The 24,097-nt window shown below is 43.1% G+C and overlaps 1 protein-coding gene across 8 annotated transcripts in view; it reads right to left on the bottom strand.

The window, feature by feature from the left end:
- Positions 1–24,097, bottom strand: part of ZNF423 (zinc finger protein 423) — a 225,722-nt gene that overhangs the window by 110,682 nt on the left and 90,943 nt on the right. The window contains exons 1-2 of one of the 8 annotated variants that reach the window (XM_072934214.1): positions 23,901–24,043; positions 22,124–23,301 (exon numbers count right to left, since the gene is read on the bottom strand). The exons of the other annotated variants lie outside the window; for them this stretch is intronic. The gene's annotated coding sequence lies outside the window, so the exon portion shown is untranslated. Of the gene's footprint in view, positions 1–22,123; positions 23,302–23,900; positions 24,044–24,097 lie in introns of those variants that run through there. 8 annotated transcript variants of the gene reach the window in all.

Here is a 24,097-nt window from a genome sequence, read left to right as displayed (position 1 = left end):
ACGTCTGGTTCACCTCTGGAAAACTTTTTTTTTTTTAGTTTTGGATGCAATTCTGCTCTAAGGAAACGTTTTGTTTATATCCAAACTGGGAGTCTATAATGTAATACTTGGCTATGGGATTCAGCAGCTCTGTTTTACTCATTTTTGGTTTGTCCTCTCCTCCTGCCAGCCCTTCTTTATTTTTCTCCTTTCTCTTTTTACCTTTCCACCCCCTCTGCTGTGATTCTCTGGGGAGAACAAATCACTTTGGGAGGTTTAATGGACTGACAAGAGCAGAAATTTAATCGGGGTGTGCAGGCACAGGCCAGGCACATCAGAAGCAAGCGCAGCGCCATCCATTTGGGCTGCCCCACCTGTGACCCCGGCCGGGCCAGGCACCCCCTCTCTGCAGGGGCCATACAGGGGGAGAGGGGCCCTTCCTGCTCACACGGGACCTTGGTGCTGCCTGCTTCAGGAGGGGAGGGCTGCCAGATGCTGACAAGCCAAAAGCAGTTATTTCAGGAGACTTTTTTTAATATAGAAACAGCTGACACAAAATGCATCTCACTGGGGAGGGAAACCATGCTCCCAGAAGTAAAAGACCACTAAAAAGCCTCTTTTTTTTTCCAAGAGAAATCTAAAACAGTTTAGGGCCAGATATCACTTGGGTTTTTCATTTCCATTTTAGGAGACTTGCAGAGTGCCCTTTTAGTCCTGGAGAATATTAAGGGGGCAGATGTGGATGGATTAGGAGATGGTACAAATCATTTCAGAAAGTAAGTACAACCTCAAAGAAAACCTGTCCCAGGCAAAATAGCCACTGGTGGGAGAGCTGCCTGAGCTTCCCTTCAGCCCCCTTTGCTGGGAAAGGTCTCCCCACACCACATGCACAGCCCTGGGCTGACAGGGGCACACACTCAGCTACTGCCTAAGAAAGGCAGTGAAAAGGGAAGGGCACAAAATTATTTAAACAAGCTTTTACACAGAAAATGGAAATCGTTGTGTGCGACAACATGACTCCTTTTCCTTTGTACACCGTTTGCTGTTACAGATTACATTTGCAAAGTATAGCTTACAGTATAATATAGCCAAAAGCAACCTAACAGCATAATTTTCTTCCTGGGTACTTTATTTTTGAATTCTTCTACAAACAATGAAACAGAAATTTGGAAAAAATAAGAAAACAAAGAAGCCCCTTCTTCTCACATGCATGTAAACCTGGGTAAACTTACAAGAGACCATCCTTTGAACAACCAGCATGATTTACTCTTGCTTGTGGTGCCTGTGCTGGCTACTGCCAGTAAATCCTAATGGTACACAGCGAGTGATACCAGACACTCTGCACACCCACTACTACAAAGACTTTGCTCAGTTGAAAAGCATGTGTAGTATTTTTCTATCACCATTGCCTGCATTTTCAGTTTTTCACTTTTAGGCACTTTGTCTACCTGACACAGCTACAGCACATCCGTGACATTTATTTAAAGCTTGCTGTTCTGTGCATCTAGGTGGCATACATAACAAGGACCAGGGAACCAGAGCTTTAAAATACATTTCCTGACTGACTATGCAGATTAAGAGAGCTACAAAAGACAAATATTAAGGACAAATATCAGTCATATCTGAAAACCAGACTTATTTTCTAGCAGGATCATAACCAACCAATACCCTGAGATATCCAAAGGGAAGAATCTCCATCCTTACACTCATCATTTGAACCTGCACTGTGCTCTTTAATAATAATCTCAAAATTATCCAAATACTTTCAGGACCTTATTCTATGACAAGTTATATTCTAACAAAAATCAGTAATTTCTAAAGTTACCACATATTACTGGCGTTTTTCCTTCCCTTCCACTTCATTTTTCATCTTGTTTTTCTCTGCCATTTCTCCATCTCATCCCAAAGCCAGATTATTACACTGCAAATGTGGGGCAGGTCCAGATACCCAAGGGGAGATCCAAGATCTTCCCTCCTGAGGAAACTTCATAGTGAACTCAATGACTATCTGTGATGTTTGCTGGTACTAGGGAATAATATTTCCCTTGGGCACTTTCTGGATAGAGTCTACCACCTGGGTTAAGTCATTATTACAATCAAGCAGAAAAAAAAAGGGAGGGAGAGTAGAGATGAAAAAACACTACAGCAAGCATCATTACAGCTCATCAAAAGTGCATTAGAAAACACCTGATAATATACTCTGAACATTAATGATCCTTACAATATACCATATTAATGCAGATGTTATCTGAATTCTCAGAAACAAATTTTTCCATTCACACACTTCCTTTAAATTGGTGTTGGAAAAAAAATCTCTAGAATCTATTAGTTGCCAGCATTTTTTCTGTCTCCAGAAACAGACAAATAAAATAACACCTCTGTACCTGTATGTGCTGCAGATCACAAAGCTCAAATGAGTACCCTGACATTGGGATGCTTATTGGCATTCACAGGCAATGTGTTACAGTTAAAATGGACAATGGTCAGCAAATATTAATAAAGAGGTTGTGATTGTGTTGCCTTACATTAGACTATTATCACTGCTAAGATCAACTTCACTGGCTGCCTGACACTCTCCAGTGTTGGGCAGCAATTTCCCTTTCAATTTTTCTACCTTCAAGTTAGGAGGGAGACACATGAATGCCACAGAACTGATAGTGCAGCTCTGTTGTAAGGTGCAAAGTGCCAGGGTAGTGAACAGGTTAGTTGTCTGAAGACCTTAATACTTCAAATAACTTAAATCGAGGTCAAAAAAATAATTCTAGGCACTGCTTAAGCCCTATATTCCTCCTTTAGAGAGACTGCAAATCATGTCGAGTTCTGCATAAATAGGTTTTGTGGGGGTATTAGAGGGTGAATTACTGTCATCTAGGTGCTAGTGCTTAGTAAAGCAAGGATGATCAAACCCATTTTGCCAAAATCCAATGTGAACTGCTGCTCTCAAAGAAAGGTCACCCAATCAAGAACACTTCATAACAAGTGATTAAACAAAACAAAAAAAAATCCACTACACACATGCATTTTTACAAAGGAGTGGTTTGGAAATGTAACAGTTACCCTTATTGTTATTTGAAAGCTGAAGAGAAATCTTTTTCCTAAACAAGGAGCTGGTAAAGGTTTGCAGCATCTCAGAATTACTTCTAGAAATAAGGGAAGCAGGAATTATTTTTAGTGCAGCTGAGAGGCCAGGCATATTTCAGGCAATCTCCCAGAGCTTGCTTCTATACCATGTGGGACATAAACCCACAAACTATGAAAGAACCCAAATCAGTATTGTTTTCTCAAGTGACATCCATTATCCCTCATCTGAGAAAATTAACACGTGTATGCAGAAGCTCAATGAAGTAAGCTCAGTGCTAAAAGTCTAAGATTAACTCTTTATGCCTCACAACAAATGTCATCTTTTAAGTCAGCAAAATGCTAATATATTCTAATTTATATTCAGTGCTTCTGCCATTTAAAGCAAGCAGGGACATCAAAACACAGTTAGGCTCAAGTACAGTTTCAAATGTTACAGTACACAGGGTAATCAGGAATTTCTAAATTCCAAAGACCTACAGTGATATAAAAATGGAGATACAGAAGGGCAATTAGACCAATACATGCTGGTTTGGGTAGCATTAGGAAGAGTGTCACAAAATGAATAAAACCCAGCTTTTGTGCAAAGTCTCTTATTTTCTGACATCTGAAGTAAGCACAGTATCTAGTAGTAAAATGCTATGAATGTTAAATGTAGGCAACCTTTGTGCTCTGCCAGTTTATTTCTAGATCAAATGATAATATTTGAAGATTTCTATTCCAAGCCAGTGCTCAGTATTTTTCTTCATCTTCCTGATCTGCCCAAAAGATTATTTTCAATGAATCAGATATATCTTTGTCTTCTTTTTACTCAGATTAATAAATTAGGCAGCCCATAAATCTGAATAGTACTTATTCTGAAGAGTGAAACACAAAGAATGATTGATAAGGCTGAATTTCCCACCTAAGTACATAGAAACCTCCAGGCAGGTATTAATTCTATACTGAGTTTTTGTCAGCATACACTTAGTCTTGCACCACAACATGCTAGCACACGTTACCAGGTATCCAGAACAAAAGCAAGGAAGGCTTTTCTTGACCCACCAGGTGCATTGTGCTTGTTTCCAAATAGTGCTTTGGGATGGCTAAATGAGGAAAGCACTGAAGAGCAAGCCACACTTTGTGACATTAGTATTTGAACAGCCAGGCAACTTTTGCAGTCCCTGTGTTATATCCTCCCAGCAACACAGAAACAGACCTTGCATCTGGTGGCATGTCCTTCTTGGGGACATTTTGCTACCCAGCAAGAGTACAGGAAACGATGTCTGCAAAACAGTGAATTCTGAAGCAGGGATAATAAAAATAATCTGATCGTTACCCTTGTGCTTTAAAATTGGACCCCCTGGCAAGCAGCCAAAATAAAACATCAAAGAGGACCTCCAGAAGCCAGGCTCAGGATCAACATTCGTGTGAGAGCCCATCACCTACCTACCCTGACAGCAGGAAAGAAAAGTTGGAGACATCTGCTTGGAGGCCAGGGGTCAGGCTGGCCGGGCCGTGCTGCACACAAGCACTGGGTGGAAATGTGAGCGTGTGCTGGGTGTGCTGGCCAGCCTGGGCTCTGGGGCTGCAGGGGGGCTTCTCTCAGAAGGGGTCAGGGGCTGTCCTGTGCTGGATGCAGCTGGCTCCACAACAGACCCACCGCTGACCAGCCATCACTGCACTTGCCATAACCCCCCACTGCCCAGCACTCCTGGGGCAGGGAGGAAAATTAAGTTAGTTTCCCCCAAATCGAGTCTGATCTGCCCATGACAGTAATTGCTGAGCCATCTCTCTGTTTTTATGTCAACTCAGCTTTTTCATCTTACTTTCTCTGCCAGTCCTCTTGAGGCTGGGGAGAGAGAGAGCAGCTGGGTGGGCATCTGGCAGCCAGCCACCATTAGCCCACTGCAGGGTAGCTGACTGAAAAAGCTCCTCTAAACAAGGAAGAATAAACAATACCTAAATCTGTACCTACAGGGCCTGCATTTATTGATTGTGTTTGACTCTGTATTCCATTAAAAACATTTCTCCTGATAATATGTAATGCAAGAACTTGCAGACCATACTACTGACCTCCCAAACTTGATGCTGCCTGCATGCAAGTTAGATATAGACGTTATTTTGGCTGTGCTGGGGTTCACTGGTGCTAAGGGTGATTGAGGTGGGCCAGCTTTTTCATGCAAGAAGGAAGCAGCAAGTTGTTCCACTGATGGCTTAGTTGAATTGAAAAACAATACATCAGCAAATGTTCCATGTCAAACACTTCCCAGACTTGTTCAAAAAGGGGTTTATGTGTGCTGAAGTACAGGGGGCTAAAAGGTAAAAAAGCTTCTAAGTTCCTGCAAGTTTGAGAAATCAAAAATCCATTGACCAAAGAGAAACCTCCATAATATTTTCCTATAAAATAACTTTGATTTCTTGTGAAAAAATCAATAAGAGTTGATTACTGAAAATGGCAACATGAGCATAAACACCCTTCAGGCATCTCACAAGTACCTCTGCAAATCACACAGCACTGCTAGGCACATGCCACTGGTATTAATCACATCCTCTCCCACACAACCAGAAGAGCTTCTGTAAGTTGCAGTGGATGAAGAAACTACCAAGGCTGTGCCAGGAGGTACAACACCAGGACATATATTCAAGATATTAGATACCAGTGTCAGCAGTTCCTTCACACACACAAGGCATCATCAGGTCCCTTTCTAAGATATCACTGTGCACTCTTCTATGCATCTCAGCCGAAAACCCTGTTGGCAAGGCCTCCATGAAGCTGCTGAAATTGATTAAAGACTATCCATGGTTTCTCATACATCTCTATTATTGCTCCACAGAAGCACTTTGTGCTTCCTTTTCCACAAAGGGATAAAGCAGCCTCCACAAAATAAAGGACCAATTCCACTTTTGAAGCTAAAGCATTTTACTGGATGGTGTGTTCAGCCTTCTTAGTGTGACCGGTGAAGATATGAGTGAGTTGGGCTCATTCTTTGCCCACAGAGGGAAAAGATGGATGTTTTGACATGAAGCATTTGCCTGACGCTTGGCAAAACAGCCTTCAAAATGGTACTTGCAACTGTTTTTTCAGGTTCCAGCAAGAGAGGGGAGGAACAGGATCATTGACTGCATCATCTGACCAAGGCAGCTTCTGTTAGAAGCTGGTCTTGTTTTAATTAAAGGCACACTTGCTTTTAACTCTGAAGCTAAGATACTTAGTTTGCAGAGACCCACATTCATTCTTGTACAAGGATGTGACAGAGACCTGTGGATGTCTGGCATGATCAAAAAGAAACATGGCAATTGTATGTCAAGTCACAAATTATTACGGTCTCTTCCCAATGTGCAGGAGATCCCACATTCTACCCATCCATATGGTTCAGCTGGGGAGCACTTTTACCAACATATGGCCCCTTGAAAGTGAAGGTTTTGTTCTGAGTTTTTAATCACAATTGCTTGTTATTCTTAATTACTTGTTACTTCCACTACTCTATGAAGCTTAACCTGACTTCTGCTGGGAGAATACAAGTCAAGGTGGTTTCCTTTTTGATAATAGAGAAAGCTTTGTTAGTAGGGAGGAGGGACCAAAGCTACCTTACAATTCACACAAGCAGAATTAGTTCTTGGTAGCAACACAATCATATTGTCCCTTCTTGATACTGGTATCTATCTTTGTCAAATCCTTCACAACTAAACATAATGTAAATAAACTACAGAGAAGGGGTAGGACAGCCCAGTGCAGCTATCTGATAAAGAACAACTAAGAAACTATATTTTTCCTTCTTAAAATGAGGTTTTAGAAAAGGTATATTGAGTCTTATAGGCAGAAACAGGTGCTAAATGGCCCACAATCAGTAAATTTTACTTCTTTTGTGAATGCAAACCAAACATTTTAAAACGTAATAATTTCAGCAGATGCATGAAAAAAGACCAAATTAAATGTTCTTAACGGTTGCTCTGTTAAGTCAGATATTTTGTTTATTATAATGCTGCATCTACAAGTTCATGGAGGCCATAACCCCAAAGGAAGCCATCCACTCCACATTAGCTATAACCTCCCCATCTCCTCCACGGATTTTTTGCTACGAAACAGCAACATCAGGAGACAGGTCTGTATTTCCTCACAGTTGCACCCCACTAACACAAGGATTTACTGCCACACTGAGGGAGCCATATGGAGTCATATGCTCTTCTTTCCCATCCCCTTTTCCTATTAAAGCTGAGACATTTAATGGGCAGTTCCCCTTAAGACACACATGGATCTACAAACATCTGGCAACTCAAGAGCCAGCAGCCCTTGCTATGTTCTTTAACTTGTCAGATTTAACCTGTGATTCAGCTTGGATACAGGCTGCCAGTGATTTCCAGCCATAAGAGCTACAGCAGTGGCCCAGTAACATTTTCATCTGTGCAGACAAGCTGTGTGCAGTTGTAAACAGAGCAGAATTCTGCTCAAGAGTACTTCTAGGCACTAGAAAGCATAAGTCAAAAGAGGCAGCTCCATACTCTCTATTCATGAGAACATACCGCATCTCTCCACAGGGAATATTTATTATGATGGGCCATAATCCACTTAACATCTTCTGACAAAGTCTTTCAGTCTTCAACAACTTTGATTCCAGAAGTTCAATGGCAACAGGGAGGAAAATTCATAGGGAGAAAGCAACTTCCACAAGAATTCCCCTTTATGAACCTGCACACCCTGTGATAGCAGACAGGATCATTGCTTATTTGTACCTATCAGCTTTGATGATAATTGCAACCCACTTGACACTTCTGTTGAAAGGCAGTATTACCAACAAGAAATCTGATAAATATTCAACAAAATCTAAATTAAATAATTCTATTCATCTTGAGGTCACCATCTCTAGAACTGTTTCAAAATATTTGTGTCTTAAAGAGATAGGGAGGGGGATGAGGGAACCCTGCTTCTTAGACCAAAATGACTGAATCACTGCATTAATGAACACAACTTTTTTATTTTTCAAGTTCAGTGAAAGAATGCCATCTATGCAAAATTTTGATCCCACATTACAAAATAATTACATGATAATTACATGAGCATTAAGATGTCTACCCCCCGAGTAAAGCCACTGCACCCAACCGCTAACTAAGGCAGGCCTGGAATGTTTCAGCTTATTAAGGAGAAATCCAGCATTGAGCAAAACCTCCAGCTGAAGCAGATTTCCACTCTTTTACTCCTCTGATTTCTAATTAATAATTAAAACATGTTCCTTTCTTTGGAAACCCAATTAGACTTGCGCATCAGCCTGAAAACAAACTTTTTTTAGTAGCTAAGCTACTTCTCATGGTTTAATGGGGTGGCAGGAGTGTTTTCTACATAGCTCCACTGACACAATTCATTTATTTCTTTCCATTCTACAATGGATATTGTAATCCATCCCCAACAATATAAACATTACATTTGCACAGCTAATTAGGATGTTGGCAGTATGAATTAGTGACCCTCTGATTTCTTCCAGTCAGGGCTGCCCCTGCTGCCTGCACTACTTAGGATTCACAATTAGGCAATTATATTTTCAGCATCTTTTTTTTCCTCTCTAATGCTACCTTTTTCCTCCCATTCAATGTGACCATATGCACCAAATGAAGAGTTGTGCAGTTTTTTTTGGGGTGGGGAGTAGGGGAAGGGAGGGCGGGAAAGACACAAAATGTCACATTCAATCCTTTGCCCTATCAATTTCTGCTAACTCAGTATCAGAGAATGATAGAGGGTCTGTAAGACTGCAAATTATCTCCATAAATGTTTTAAATAAGTGATTATGCAGAGTGGGTAGGAGATATATTCTGACTGGGAATGAAGCAAAAGGAAAGAGGGACAAAATAAATAAATCCTGATCCTTGGGTGCAGTGGGCTGGCACTGAACCTCCATGCAGGGCTGTGGTCACCGAGCTGTCCCCAGCCACAGGATGATGACAAATTGGAGAGAATTCAAAAGAAGGCAACAGAAGTGATTAATGGGCTGGATGGACTGATTTATGAGGAAAGGTTAAAAGGTCTGATTATATGTATCTTTGTTAAAGAATAACTAAGGAAGGTGCAGGAACTGCTTCCAAGGAGTTCATGCATGGTAAACACCATCACTGCATTCCACTGAGCATTTGGGGAGGGCAGGAAGAGAGAAGAAAGCACAATTTTATGCTAGACACTGGGAAAATATCTGCAATAAGTGTTAGAAAAGAGCTGTTTCCAACGGGAAGGACTAGAATCCTCACCATTTGAGAGCTGTAATGGACAAAGCACTAAGAAAATACACTGCAGGGGATAATGTCTGTTTTAATGTTGATGCTTGTTTAACTCACTGACTAATGTACACTGTGGAGACATAGCATCTTTATTAAAGCACATACTATATCTCTGAGTCCTCTGCTGTGAAAAGTTCTCCATTAAAATCACTTATTACTAGGGGCACTGGAAATATTATGTGCCACTCCATATCAGCTCCCAATCCACAGCTGAGGAATCCAGAGAATCCAAGAGTACCAGTGAGGGCAAATTAAATCTTTCAGTTCTCAAATATTAACCCAGCATTTTCTAAATTCTCTAATCCAAACAAACAAAACCCAGCATCCCCCAACCTAGACCACTTTGCACAATAAAATTGTCCTCTATCTTTTCTTTTAATACGGAATCATTTTATGTCCTAGAAAATCAAGTGTTTAAGAGCAAGTTAACCTTGGCATTTGTGTGACTGAAGAACAAAAATAAATCAAGATTACTAAACTGTTAGGAGTAATGAACCCAATACTCCTACTTATACCCAAGTAAATTAGAAATTCTGCCATTGAATTAAGCCAATGGAAATATATTGAAGTAGAAACTGGTATAAATTAGCAGAAGACCAAGCCAAACATAACTAGAGTGACACATTTCCAGGCCATGTGACGAGCTCAAACCAGGAAAAATAATTTACGATCAGCTCATGGAGACAGGAAGCAATGATGGCAGGCACAGAGGCTCCATGGCTGTTGTAGCATGAGCAAGCAAAGCTGGAAAATCCACGCAGTGCTGGCCCTCCCCACAAATTGCAACAGAAACCAGCCCAAACTGCAGCACTATTGGCAAATCATTGTTTGAAGAGTAATTCCACCTCCAACTGCGCCTTGCCACTATTCACAAATATAGCTATACATATTGCCTGTAGAGACGTGAAACATTTCAACTTCTACAGCGGCCTGTCCGTCATCCTTCCCATGCACAAGGCTACACACAGCCTCAAGCCAGCACAGCTGGACCTCCAGGTGCCAGATCAGGAGAAACCGAAAAGGTCTTTTTCCAAGAAAAATACAACACTCCTTCCCCCACTCCCTGCTCACGTGCATGGGTGAGAACTAAGCAGGCTTGAGGGGCTTTATTTATTCCCTGCTAAAAAACCATTAAGCTCTACTGTACAGATCCGAGTCTGCCAAATTCTGTCACTTCATGCTTTGGATGTAAATTATAAAAAGAGACCAGGGGAAAAAATACAGTAGAAAACAGATGCTCTGGATTACAGTGCTGGGGTTTTTGATTTTTTTTTCCAAAACTACCATTTCCTTTATAGTTTCATTTATTTGGTAAGCAGAGGAACATGCCATGTTCACTGCCATAAAAGGGAAGACAATGGCTTTCCCAACCTTTGACATTTAAATGCATTTCCTTCCTCAATGGTGAGACAAAACCCCTTCCCTTTGACAAACTAGACTCCCCTGCTAGACAAGGAGCAGCACACAGCAGTCAATGACACATTAGCAGCACTGTCTGGAGGTTCCACGTTCTCCTAACATTCCCAACTGCATTAGAAAGGTAAGAAACTCCATAGCTTTGTGCCTCAGTTTCTCCATCCATGAAATAGGAAAGGTAACACTGAACTGCTTCACAAAGTTTGTTTGAAATGTTCCCATGAAACGAACCAGCCTCAACAAGCAAGTAACTCAAACTGAGCTTTCAAGTGATACCCCGAATGCTCAGCTGAACCTTGAGTTCAGCTTCTCAATTGATACCACTAAAAACATTTACACAAAAGCTCCACACAGCCATGAAACTGAACCCTCTTGTGTAGTTTACAGTACATTGAATCACTATACATCAGCACAAGTTTCATGACTCTTAGAACAGTCTATGGAAAGCACCGAGAGCAGAAAAACCCTGATAAAAATCTGAAACTAAAACCTCAGCCCTACTGCAACTACCAGCCCACAAAACCTACATATTACAGCATCATTGCTTTGTCTTGAAATGACCAAAATTTGTAGTTCAGAAAAGAAGATGAAAAGTACTGGGAGTCCCTCATGAAACTTCTGAATGTCATTTGAATTCAAGGTTTGTTATTTTCAGCTTTAACTAGTCACTGGGTCTGTCACTAGTTCACTGCAGCAGAAACTCAGTGATGCATTAACACGTTTCGTTACTAAATTCAAAACAGTTTCTCTTTTATGAAGACTGCAGCCATGCTGCCTTGTTCACCCAGCTTGCCAGAACAGGCAAGTCACAAGTCACAGTTTGGTCACAAAACTCTTAGCCCTAGAAAGAGTTAAAAAAATATTTTAAATTGCCTTTGGTTCTTATTTTATGTACTTATTTCCAGAGCATTTCCAAATTGTATTAGTTTAACAGACTAGTGGATCTAAATCTTTTTAGTCACATATATCACTCACCAGCATGATTTTATTACAAGGAATATGTTATTAAAGCTTAACCTTGCACTCAGTCACTAATCAAAAACAATTCAAGAAAGCAAATCAAATGTTCCAACTTAACTAAAATCTCCTCCCTTTAACCAACAAATAAAGCCTGGCTAGCTTGCAGGGAAACTTCCATGTATCAGCATCAGCTCATTCAAATCAGGCACGTCTCTTAAGTCTAAATTTAGCTACTTGCATTTCCTCAGAACTTTAATTCCTGACTATTGTGTTGAACCTACTGAGACTGTTGAAGTGCCAGATCTTAAGGCTGCAGTCATATTGAGATTCCTTTATGGCAAATATAAGAAGCAAAGTTGCTGTAACACACGGGCAAGCAGTTGGGAACAAACATACCAGGAAAAGGATCAGGCATTCAGAAGCTGAGATTCATCTTCCAGTCATGCTGGCAATGCTGAGTCTCACCTATGCGCCAGTGAGGAGTACGTTAAGCTACTTAACCAGCTGAAGAGAAAACAATTGTACATACATATGGGAAGGTTGATTTCATGGAGACACCTCTTAGGTTTTCAAATCCCTCCTTCACTGGAAGCAGACTCAATCAACGAGCGCTCATTTTTGGACAGGATGAGACCATGCCTTCACTCGGAAAACAGGAGCTCCTAAAACTCTGCCTGCCAGCGAGATGCCCCAGCAGAGGGGACACCTGCGGGGACACCTGTGTCCTCTCCGTGCTGGAACAGGCTCCAAGTCACAGCAGGTGGACAGGTTTCACCCATGGATAACCAATCCTCACCGCCCTGGAAAGGCGAGCGCGGCACAGGCGCTGCCGGTTTTCACCACTTCTCGTGACAGAAGACGGAGCAACTTCTGTTTTGCAAGAGCAAGTTTAAAATTTATATTATAACACTGAATCCACCAAAGCTGCCAAGAGACATTGAACTCATGGGATCTGTGAAAGTTTTTCACACCTGTGTTTTTCTCCTGTGCCTAATATTATGGGAGGCATTTTGGAGGATTTTACAATGCAAGTTTCAATGAGACACTTACAGTCTCCCTCAGGCAAATTGTCACAGCTGCAGAGGTCTGCTACCCAGCTGCCAATCAAGGCAGGCAGGGAGTATGTGCAGTGAAATCACAAAAAAGGCAGGCTTCATTAGACTGCTGAAACCTAACTAGAGGCTATCTGAGTGTGCTTGAGCCCTTAAAACAGGGTTGCTTTAGAAAGAAGGATTTTTTTTTCCTTTCCAAGTGAAGAAAGGGCCCTAGTACTCATTGAGGAATGTATTGGTGCCAACTTTCCCCTTTGCAATTTCAATGTTTGTTTTCTCTGTCTAAAAAAAGAAATTACATCACCCTATAGGCTTCTATTATTAGATTAGCTGATATAGCTGGAAAAAGTGGACAAGATTACAGGTTCCACATTCCTTTGCCAGGTCTCAGAAGTGTGTCTACTTTTTCCAACTGTAGGAGCTGCTCCGGTGAAATATTCCTCTCTACAACCTTTCCTTCCCTTATTTCCTTAAAGCACCCCAGCTACAAAACCACTGATGCTAAAGACCAACTGTACTTGAAGAGAATTTTTCCTCCTTCATGCCTAACAGACAGAAGTTCAGCCCAAATAATGATCAAGTGGGAAATTTAAAAGCACATGGAAACAAGTGGCATACTGTAAGCCATTTAACAAAGTTAATTTTAGGTATTCACTGCATCTGGTCTTGGCCCCTATTCAGCAAACTATTTAAGCATGTGCTCAGGTTTAAGCAAGTGGAGGCTGAAAAGCCTACGTGTCCCATCACTTGCTCCAGTTGGGCATCTCCTGAACTACTTTGCTGATCCAGGACCGTAATATATAGCAAGAACCGCCCTTAAAGTTATCTAAAGTTATCTAAAATAACAGCTGTTATTTTAAGAACTACACAAACGTAGCACACATTTTATGTGCCTAAAAGAGCAGGTGTCACAAAGGCATAAATCCACATCTGAAATAGTTTCAGACACAAAGCTACTTATGCATATATATTTTGTGAATGAAAAGAAAAAGACAGGCTTTAAACTAAAACATAGATTCATCAAGCTGTCTCTGTCCATTACCGCACTTAATCTTTGTTATCCTCACTGCTTCTTTGTTATTGCTTATTGAAATTTGCTATATTTTACTATATTTTGGCTCTAATTAATTCTACCAGGAAAGTGTTGGGATTTTATTTTTATTTTGTGCCCATTTCAGTCTTCTTCTGAACACAAAAACCAGTGACAAGATGTTCAAACATTAATGCTTAAGTGGCTTAGCAGCAGACCTATAGTTCTCCAAATTTTCAGACAGTCACAAATCCTACTAAAATAAAAGGCACTGGGGAAAGCTGAGCTCCCCCTCCATGCCGCGGGTGCCTGAAGTTTGAAAATTCTGGGCTCCCTATTTACAATTGCAGCTGCATTTCCCGAGCGGATGGTGCTGTGCCGGCTGAACCCTGCAAATGTCAGCGGGCCGGCTCGGGCAGGGCGCAGCAGCAGCAGCAGCAGCAGCAGCAGCAGCAGAGCCATTGTTGCGGGCCCGCAGGGAGGAGGTGCCGCCGAGGCAGATGGGGACCGCGGCAATGCGGAGCTCCCCGGGGACACCGCGGCCCGGGGCTCGGCCAGCACCACCTGCCTCCCCGGGGCTGCGGCGGAGCGGGGGCTCCCGCTGCAGGGCCACTGTGCTGCCCTCCCCGCGTGTGCCACCCCCAAAGCAGGGCACGGGGGTGTCACATGTGCCACCCCCCAAAGCATGGCATGGGCATGTCACATGTGCCACCCCCCAAAGCATGGCACAGGGGGTCCTGTGTGCCACCCCCCAAAGCATGGCATGGGCCTGTCACATGTGCCACCCCCCAAAGCATGGCACAGGGGATCCTGTGTGCCACCCCCCAAAGCAGGGCACAGGGGTGTCACATGTGCCACCCCCCAAAGCATGGCACAGGGGGTCCTGTGTGCCACCCCCCAAAGCATGGCATGGGCCTGTCACATGTGCCACCCCCCAAAGCATGGCACAGGGGGTCCTGTGTTCCACCCTGCAAGGCATGGCACAGGGGTGTCACATGTGCCACCCCACGCAGCCTGGCAGGGGACCCTCCCCCCAGGTGGCTGGCAGAGGGGTTCCTGCACATGTCACATCTGATGGTGCTGCCACCCACCCTGGCTACTTGGTTTGTGCATCCCCTGAGGAAGAGGCAGCACACAGAGACATACCGGGCTTCTGTGATTTCAAGACAACATTAAGAACCTTCAGTCCTTCTCCCTGCTAATGTTACTAATAATCTCCATATTGTCATCTATATTACCTGAGCGAACAGTTTATAAACCACCACCTGCAGCTTGTCCCTTATAGTTTATTAACATACACTAATAAACAGTATGCTTCACTCCCACTGTGCTGCCAAGTGAAGCCAGTCAGAATAACTGCATTAGCTTTACTGTTCTTTCTCAGCACATTTTTCCCACATGGGAACAATTAGGACAAACTCCCTCCAGATTATATTTTGAGATCCATCATATTTGCAGGAAAATAATAATAATAATAATAACAATAATAATAATCTTTTTCACAAATGCATCTGTAGGCTTCTACAGAAAATTAACCTGACTGATGTTACCAAAAGTGATAGGCTCTTAATCTCCTCAGCAGTGGAAAGGGTTAAGGCTCCCCAGGCTCTGACTTACACCTATTATGCTCAAGTTTAAAAATAAGATGTGAAAGATGCATTATATAAGGCCAGTACTGCTATCCTGTCCATCTCCTATTTTGGAATTAAAGATCATCATTGCTCACATCAAAGGGGCTGGGTGAGAATAAAAGAAAAGACAGGAACAATGAAAATAGCTACCCGACACGAACCAGATCAAAGGACCAGGCACAGAAAATGAAGAGCTAGGGGGTCCTTTAATTACTGTCCACATCCTTCAAGTCATGTGGTGAGAAAGAAGGGAAAAAAGTTTTGAAGGCCACTGGGTTTTGTCTTGCTGTGGCTCCTGTTTCCACAGTCTGTGCCAGTTCCCTACAAACTGCTCTGCTTTTTATTTTTTAAATTTTTTTTCTTCATTTTATTAAAGTCAAATAGGACTCCTGGACTCCAAAACTCCTCCCTTATGCCAGGAGGAGGAGAGGGGAGGAGGGGTAAGAGGGGCAGTAGTACAGATAGTCTGTAGCAATTGCCTGAAACAATTTCAGGAGGACTGCTCCAGGCAGCGCCCCGGGAGCTGCTTTGGGAAGGAGAGCTCTGGCTACCTGAGGCTAGTCTTTATTTGCCGGCCTCCCGGGTTGAGAAAACTTCAAATTCACATAGGGCACTGCTCCATGGGGCAGCAGATCAAACCTGGCTACTAGCTGTTTGAGCTCAGCAGCAGAAAAAAGGATTGCTCTGGGACTGAGCATAAGTAGAAGCATGATTAAACTTCAAACATACACCCTCCCCTTTTTTTTTTTTTTATACACAGCAGACAGTTATGGCTAATATTTCGATATGGACTTTAAAAATACGCTGCAAATAACTTACTCCAGCCTGCTGGCTGTGGGCTTAAAAATAATAAAAATTTAAACTAGCTGTATTATTGCAATGAAGTCAAATGTTCAGATTTACATATGGATCATTAAGGGAATGCCAAGTTATTTAAAAGGATCTCTTTTTATTTAACTTAACTCTCAAGATTAAAATTCAGATATTTGACCACTGACTGTAGTGACATGTCAAACCATTTACTTCCTTCTATTTATACTTCAAATGTGGTACATTTCTCTCTAATTACTCCTGACTTATGTTTCATTGAACTACAGAATAGCCAAGGTTGGAAGGGATCTCTGGAGATCATCTAGTCCAACCCCTGAATGTTTATTTTTAAAAAGACAGAATAAAACATTTCTTAAGGAAGTAATAGAACAGGGATTCAAAAATTGATGTTGAAGAAGCTGATCAGACTTTCTAGGAAATAACAGTGCTTTGAGCTATTAAAAACATTCTGGAAAGGAAAGCTCTGGGATGTTCCCAAGAAATTGTATTTGCTAATATAGATGCTAGCAGTGGACACAGACAGAAGTCACTGAAGAGGAAAATGCCTTCCTGTCTCAGGTCAGTTTGCTTGGGTTTATGCTGTATGCCAAACTAGACCATGAAAAGCATTCAAACAGAATTTTATAAACTTTGAAGAAGGAAGCTCATATCACCAAGACAACATCTAGAAAAGGGGAGCACAGGATACAAAGGATCCTTCTTTCCATCCTATTCACAGCTTGGAAGCTGTAGACAAGCAGTAAGGATGATCTTTTAAGAGGCAATTTAGCCTCCAAACTCCAATGAGTGCCAAGTTACTTCATCTTCTTTCTGATGAAAGTTGCCTCCATCTCTTCCTGCTCTTGGACACTAACATGCAGCGAACAGCCGTTCTCAGGCGGCCAGCTGAGGACTAAATTAAGCAGATATAGACTACAAAGCTGCTTTCCAAAGTGGGCATCATGCCTAGGCTCTACATCTAAGCAGTATGCTAGGTACGTGTACCAAGTTCCAGTTGCTGTCTTGCAAACATCCGCGGTGGGAACCTTGCCCAAACAAGCCTTCAAAGCTACAGTGGCTCTGGTGGGATCAGCACCAGAGCAGTGGGACTGGGATATTTGCCTCCTTGTTACAGGTCTCAAAGTGTCACATTATCCATTTAGATAGCCTTTTGATTGAGAGAGCTTCCCTTTTGGGCTTAGCCCCAAATACCAAGAACAGATGAGATGGTTTAAAGAAATTCTCCAGGTAAAACATGAAAAGGATGCTTAAGATCCAGCTTCTAACGAATAGCTGCACTCAGGGAGCCACAAGGGCTAGGGAAATAAACATGGTCAATTAAATGAACTGATTGAAAAGAAATCAGAGATCCCTCCAGGGAAAATCTGACATGTGGTCATACAGCCACTGCAGTCTTTTTGGAAGGTGGTAAATGGGGCAAAAACTGGGAAGAACTGAAGTGCCTTATTCATTTGGCAAAAGGTGGTTGTCATAAGGAAGGGCATAATCTTTAAAGGAAATAAAATATAAAGAAACATCCATGATGGGTTCAAAAGGAGACTCAACCAGCTCACTCAAAGGCTCTTGAAACCTCAGCACTGAGTAGAGAATTCTAACAGGAAAATACAGTAAAGGCTCTTCAGCAAATGTTCTGTCCTTTCCATAGGCTGTCCCACAAAATGCACTGGTAGATGCTGAAAAATCTTCCAGAACATTCCAAGATGAACTAACAGGAAGGAATTAATTAGAGTGCAAGCTACTAAGGATGGTGCAGAATAAGACTAATTTTCTTTTATCTCATTAGAAAAATACTTACATGTTTATTCATGGAAGGGAATCATTTACTTACATGCTCAATCATGGGAGGGAATAGTTCAGCTATTTTTGATGCATTTGTTCAGACAAGCTCAAGAGACAGTGGGATCACCAACAGGACTGCCAGAAGCTAAAGATCTGCATGGAGAGCTACCCCCACTTTGTGCCTTGCCTTTGCATCTTTGAGAGCCCAGTGCTGCTGCTGCCCAAGCTGTGGTGTGCTTTGTCTGGGCCCTGAGCTCAAGCTCAGAGGGAACTGGAGCAGGCTGAGCACACATTCTCTCCTAGATAAGTAGTCTGGAAAGGCCATAAATGTGAATGCAGGCTGTTGAGACAATGCCAGCATATCTAAAAATCAGAGTAATGAGCTCAAGCTGCCGTCACCAGGAGCATGTGTGCCTTTTCCTGTCTCACTTTCTGGAAACCCATGGGTATTCCTGCAAAGGGAGGGACATCCTAAAGTGGTTGCTGACTCGAACCCAAGAGAAGGGTATTTTGCAGAGCTAATTGAGTTATTTACCCAAGAACTCAAGCAACATTTGCTGTCATGATTGAGGAATTCTTATTTTGCCTGTGGAAGTCAATCACCTGGTTCTCATCTAACTTTGATAGAACAAAGCACTACTCATTAAGCCTTTTCAACCTGCACCAGAAACAAAACTCAAACTTCACTTTTTGTTTTTTCTCAGAAGGTTCAATCACAGAGTAATTTAGTTTGGAAACAACATATGGAGATCACCTCTATATAAACTGTTTCTCAAAGTCTTTTATTCTACTACCAGAAGAAAGTCACCAGTCATTTTCAATTTTTTTTTTTTAAGGATGCTTTACCAAAAAAATTCTCTAATAAGCTGGAAGCCCATCTCTCACTGGGCAGAGAAGAGGCTACCTGCCTGTGCTTCCTAGAAGCAGGACATTTGCTTTCTGTGTCTATTTCTATGACAGTGTCTCAGGGAAATCATAAGACAGCCATCAATGCTGGAAAAGAAAGCAGAACTGCCTGGCAAAAAGCACAGGAAAGTAAAATCAAGCAGATGCATTTCTTCCTTCTACTAAGTTTTGAAGTTTTTTAAGAGTTGAAGATATTATCCTCTGTTGAAGTTGTTCATTTCATCTTACATTTCCCACATCTTCTGAGTCAACTGTCTTAGCCTGTGTGTTTCAGTTGAATTGCTGCTTCCAAATCCACTCTGCCTTTTACCAGTCTATTCCCCTCCTTCCCTCCACATGCTTTTTTGACATTTCCCATCTTCCTCTTGGCAGTTCCCACCCTGACTCACATCCTCTGTCCCCATTTCCAGTCCTGTTACTCTAACCTTCCTCTAGAACACAATCCGTCAGCTTCTCTGATTTCAAGACCTTGCTTACCCTCTTTCCATCCTTTCTACATTTCTGTCATCTCCATGGTCAGAGCATACAAGTCTATCCCTTCCTGAAGTCATTAACTTTCCTTGCCAACTGTTTTGTCCACCAGCTCTGTGAATCCAAGACCAGGGAAAAAGGGGGGCTATAAAAGCAATATAAAAGGGAGCATCAATGCACAGCAATGGAAAGACTGCTGCCCACATAATGAAGATCTCAAAAAAAAAAAAAAAAAATCATAAACCAAAAACTGTCAAAATTACAAAAAGACCTAGGTGAATTTAACACACATTCAAAGATTAGGGGGCAAAAAGTTAGAGATTACGTGCTCCAGAAAGGCACTCTTGCTCAGCTAGCACTCCTTAAACCTGTCACCACCAGAGCTGAAAGAACAATTTCACAAGTCTTCTGCCCACTTGCATACAACTAAAAGACAAAGCAGAACTCTGATGCTTCTTAATGGCTGTTCACACTGCTCCAGTGCTTATGTTCACATGGCTATCTCAGCATACAGGAACTGATGCCTTACTGAACTTGCCTACTTGTCCTGTATGAGAAACATACTCATACTGATCATTTTTGTGCAACAAATTTTCTCAAAACCTTTTAAGTTTTTCAATTCTAAAACATTTTTAAAGATTCATGTGAGCTCCAAATTCAACTACAAATCTGATTAAATCTGCTGCCAATCTAATAATTTCCCTTTGAATTTAACTCTGATATATTCCTCCATGCTTCCACAGAATCAACTTAAAATAACCTGTAAATTTTCCTCCTTATTCTCCAGGGCAGATGCAGTGTTCTAGCTGTGACTTGAGTGAAGCTCTGTGAATTATATGGCAAGAACAACCCCATTGTCAGAGCAGTCACCTGAAAATCATGCTAATACCTTAGTGACACTTTGGTAATAGGTGTAACACACACCCATGAATGGAAAAAGACCTGGGCTGCATGGCCACACAGGCCTGCACAAAAGTAGGGAAAAGGAAATGCTCCAGGAAAATCAGGAGTTGTTTCACTCACAAATGTCCCAAGTTCTTACCAAAGGGATAGAAATAATTTTGGTGATGCTTCCCTCTCCATTCTTTCCTTTTCTACTCCCCTCCATGCTGGTACTTCCTCTCTTGCTGCTACCTCCCAAGCAGCGGCTACTCTGTTACTACTCTCCTACCTTCACTGTTTTGAGAATTCACCCAAAGTGTGTCCTTTATCTCCCACTGTGTATTTAAAAGCTAGGATGTGGCAAAACAAGCATACAAGTCTGTTTCCCAGCAAACTACTGAGAAGGTGTCTTTAAGGTGTTTGTGGGCTGTCCCACAGCCTCGTTCCCTCCATCCTCAGAGGTACCGGCCCTGCTGTGTCCCCGATATGGTGCCAGCCACCTGCTTCCCATCACTGACTCCTGCCTCGCCTCACCTTCCCCTTCAATGCCCCCGTGCCCACCCTGCAGCCCCTCTGCACACCACAGACACGGGTGTGGGGCAGGAGAGCAGGTCCCACCTCAGCATGGGGAGCGCAGCGTGTCCGTCCTGCTGCGGTGGCTCGGCTGTGCCTGCGCCTCGCACACCACGCTGGAGGTGACACAACACAGGAAAACCTCCAGCCACCAATGGGCCTCGGCCTGGGAGGGCACAGCCAGCCCTGCTCTTTGTTTCGGTTTGCAGTTCAAACCTGCCCCCTTTCAATTTTAGGAGTTGGTTCAGCAGAGGCCAGCTTCTCCAGCTGCCTGTGACTGCCAGTGCCCTACAGACTGGCTCACACCCCAAAACTCAGCACTGCACCAGCACAGAGGTGATTTTTTTAATCTTTCCAGCAGAAGCTGGTTTTGTCCTTTCCCCACGCCCCTCCCAGGCAGGGTTGGTGGCTCAGCCCAGAGAGTGCTGGATGCCAGCACAGCCTGGCAGCAGCCCCACTGGCAGCAATGAGCCTTAGCACAGAGGAGCACAGAGGTGGGCAGGTGCTGAGTGGGTGCACCTTATCTCCATGAATTTTACTCACTATTATCTATCCAAATGACCTCACAGTACTTTTGCTTTGGCAGTTGTTCTCCACATTGCTGTCAGCACTTCTGAGACTGACATGCTGAGCACGCTGGCCAGGCTGGGAGGAGGATAAAAGGGGTGCTACCAAGCACTAGTCTAGTCTAAAAACTAGACTGCCTAGGAGCAGTTCACCAGCTGTATTTGAGGTAGAGATGGAGAGTATCACCTGCCAGTCATACCACAGTGGCTAAAGAGACAAGACCACAACACAGTTGTGGGTTTAATTATACTGGAACCTGAAACATCAAAGAGGGGAGTTTGGCAACAGTAACCCAGTAGGCTCTCAAGCCTATAAGAAAAAAGAAAAAAACCTCTTTTTTTTTCCACACAAGGAGTCTCTAATCTGAGCCATAGTTGATCAGCAATGGTCGTGCTGGCATTAGGCCAAAGTTTTTACATGGTTCCTTCAAGAAAGTCATCTTTCTTCACAGCTGACTTGTCCCTTTCATAACCAGTGGTCATGACAAGGCAGATTACCAGCTCTTTGAGCAGAGGAGACCTATTAGTCTGTTTGATAGGATATCAAGATACCCTGCTCTTGCCCAAACAGACAGCAAATGTTCCACCCTTTTACTAGTTGGGAAGAAATCCCATTAATCTGGCCCACACATAAAGAAATCTTCTGTTACCATTCTGAGGAAAACATGACAGAGCTCTAGTGAAAATCCCAACTTCTTCATGATTAGATAAACAACGGTGTCTTACCTCAATAAGGCCCATTCATTTTCCTAGCACATCCATACAAACACTTGTTCCAGGATGAGATCCAATAAAATCACTGCAAAAGTGGGTTGGTTAATTTCTATATCCCAGGTTAGGGTTGGGTGTTTTTTTTTCCTCTAGCCAACGTTTGATCTCTCTGGCACTACAATACTGCTTGCCTGCCCACCCTACACAGTGCCTATATGGGAAGAAGAATACACTGCTAGAGCTTGCAAGGTTCATTTAAGATACACAATACACTAATACAGTCTGTTAAGTCTTAGAGAATGATTTTTAAAACAAGTAAAGAAATGTCCTCCACTAAAGAAAGAAAACTCTAATGTGTGGAAAAAGTTCCAGTTTAGATCTGTGGTGTCATGGTCCACAGGGGAGGCTCTTCCACCCTCAATACTAATTATGCGCTGGGCAAGATACAGCACTATACATTAAGCACTATATCTGATCAAGCAGAAGACTTTTTTTAATGGTTTACTAGCTATTAGGTATCCTGCTCTCTACACACTGTGCTGACATAAGATTTTACTGCTTGCAGATGCAATTGCCAAAGACTAAAAGGTTTTATTTTCTCAAAGCACACGAACCATATTACTACTCCTGAATGCTATACTGGGGGGAACCCCCTTAAAAAAAGAAAAATTTCTGTCTGGAAGTTGCTAGTGGAAAAGATCCAAACTGGCTAAACTAAACTGCAAAGCAACCAATACAAAAATACAAATGGCATCAATCTCTGTCATCCTCTACATATATCTTGAGCTGTGGGGTATGGTTTTGTGGTGGGGAGCAGGAGAGAAAGAAGGGCTGCAGAAATGCGCAATGTGTGGACACTGCACAATGTGTGGACACTGCACAACTCAGTCCCCTGACAATCCCCTTTCTCTGGTGTCACTATCTGCTGGCTTTGTGGGCAAAATTGACTGCTCGTCGCTGGTAGCCAGCGCACACAGCCCGGCGACCTGAAAAAGCCATCGATTTTCCCTGTCCTTAAGAGCACACTCTGCTGAGCTTGGAGCCGCGTGCTCGTAACTTTAAGGGGTTGCGTTTTGTTTAATTGTGCCTTTTCTTGGCCTGAATTTCCCCCAAAAAGCTGAAGAGGGCATGTGCTTATTATCTTTTAGTGCAGCATGTGCTCGGTGCAACCTGAGCTCTTCGGATACTTCGGTCTGAAAATTAGAAAAAAAAAAAAAAATTAATTGCGAGGGAAAACAAGGCTGCTCTGCGACTTTGATTCAATCAATTACCATTATCTTCCAGCGCAGCCCTCCCCGCCGCCCCCGGGCCGGCGGTGTTTGAGTTGCCGTGCCAGGCGCGGCCCCGCAGCGCGCTGGCGGAGCGGCGCTGCCGGCTGCAGCCGCGCGGGGCTCTTATCAGCCGCTCCCAGTCACGCCGGCCCCGCGCGGCTGCCATGCCAGGGACCCCCGGCCCCGCCTTATCGGCCCGCGCAGCCCCGGCCGGCCGGGACGGGCCCGCGGCCTCCGCGGCCTCCCCGGCCCGGCCCGGCCCTGCCGCCCCGCTCCCGCCCGGCCTCCTCCGCCGAGCCCGAGCCGTCTGAGCAGAGGCAGGAACAAAACCGCAAATTTAGATTAATAAAGCATTTGTTGATTCTACAGAAACTTAGCAGGCCCCTAAGAAATCCACCAGAGACCTGTGCAGCTCCAGTAATTTTCTGTTATATTATCTTTCTTGTAAAATACTTCCCCAGACAGAGCCCCCAAAGGGGCTCAAATATCACTGTGACTAACCGAAATCAATGTGCACTCACCTATTGACATTTTTACATAGTTTTTGGATTTAGTATCCGGCCCAAAACACAATCAAATCTTCTGCCAAGGAAATAACAGGCACTTAGCTAGTCAGCTATTAGTGTTACAAAGGAAAAAATGCGGGCACCCAAGGGAGATGGGAGAGACGGCATTGACGTCAGGGGTAATTGGGTGTCTGAGAGAAATTGCCAACGGC

Source organism: Taeniopygia guttata, chromosome 11, assembly GCF_048771995.1.
Source record: "Taeniopygia guttata chromosome 11, bTaeGut7.mat, whole genome shotgun sequence".
In the NCBI taxonomy this organism is placed as follows: Eukaryota; Metazoa; Chordata; class Aves; order Passeriformes; family Estrildidae; genus Taeniopygia; species Taeniopygia guttata.
The sequence above is the reverse complement of the archived record's forward strand: the minus strand, read 5'-3'. Positions and strand labels throughout refer to the sequence as shown.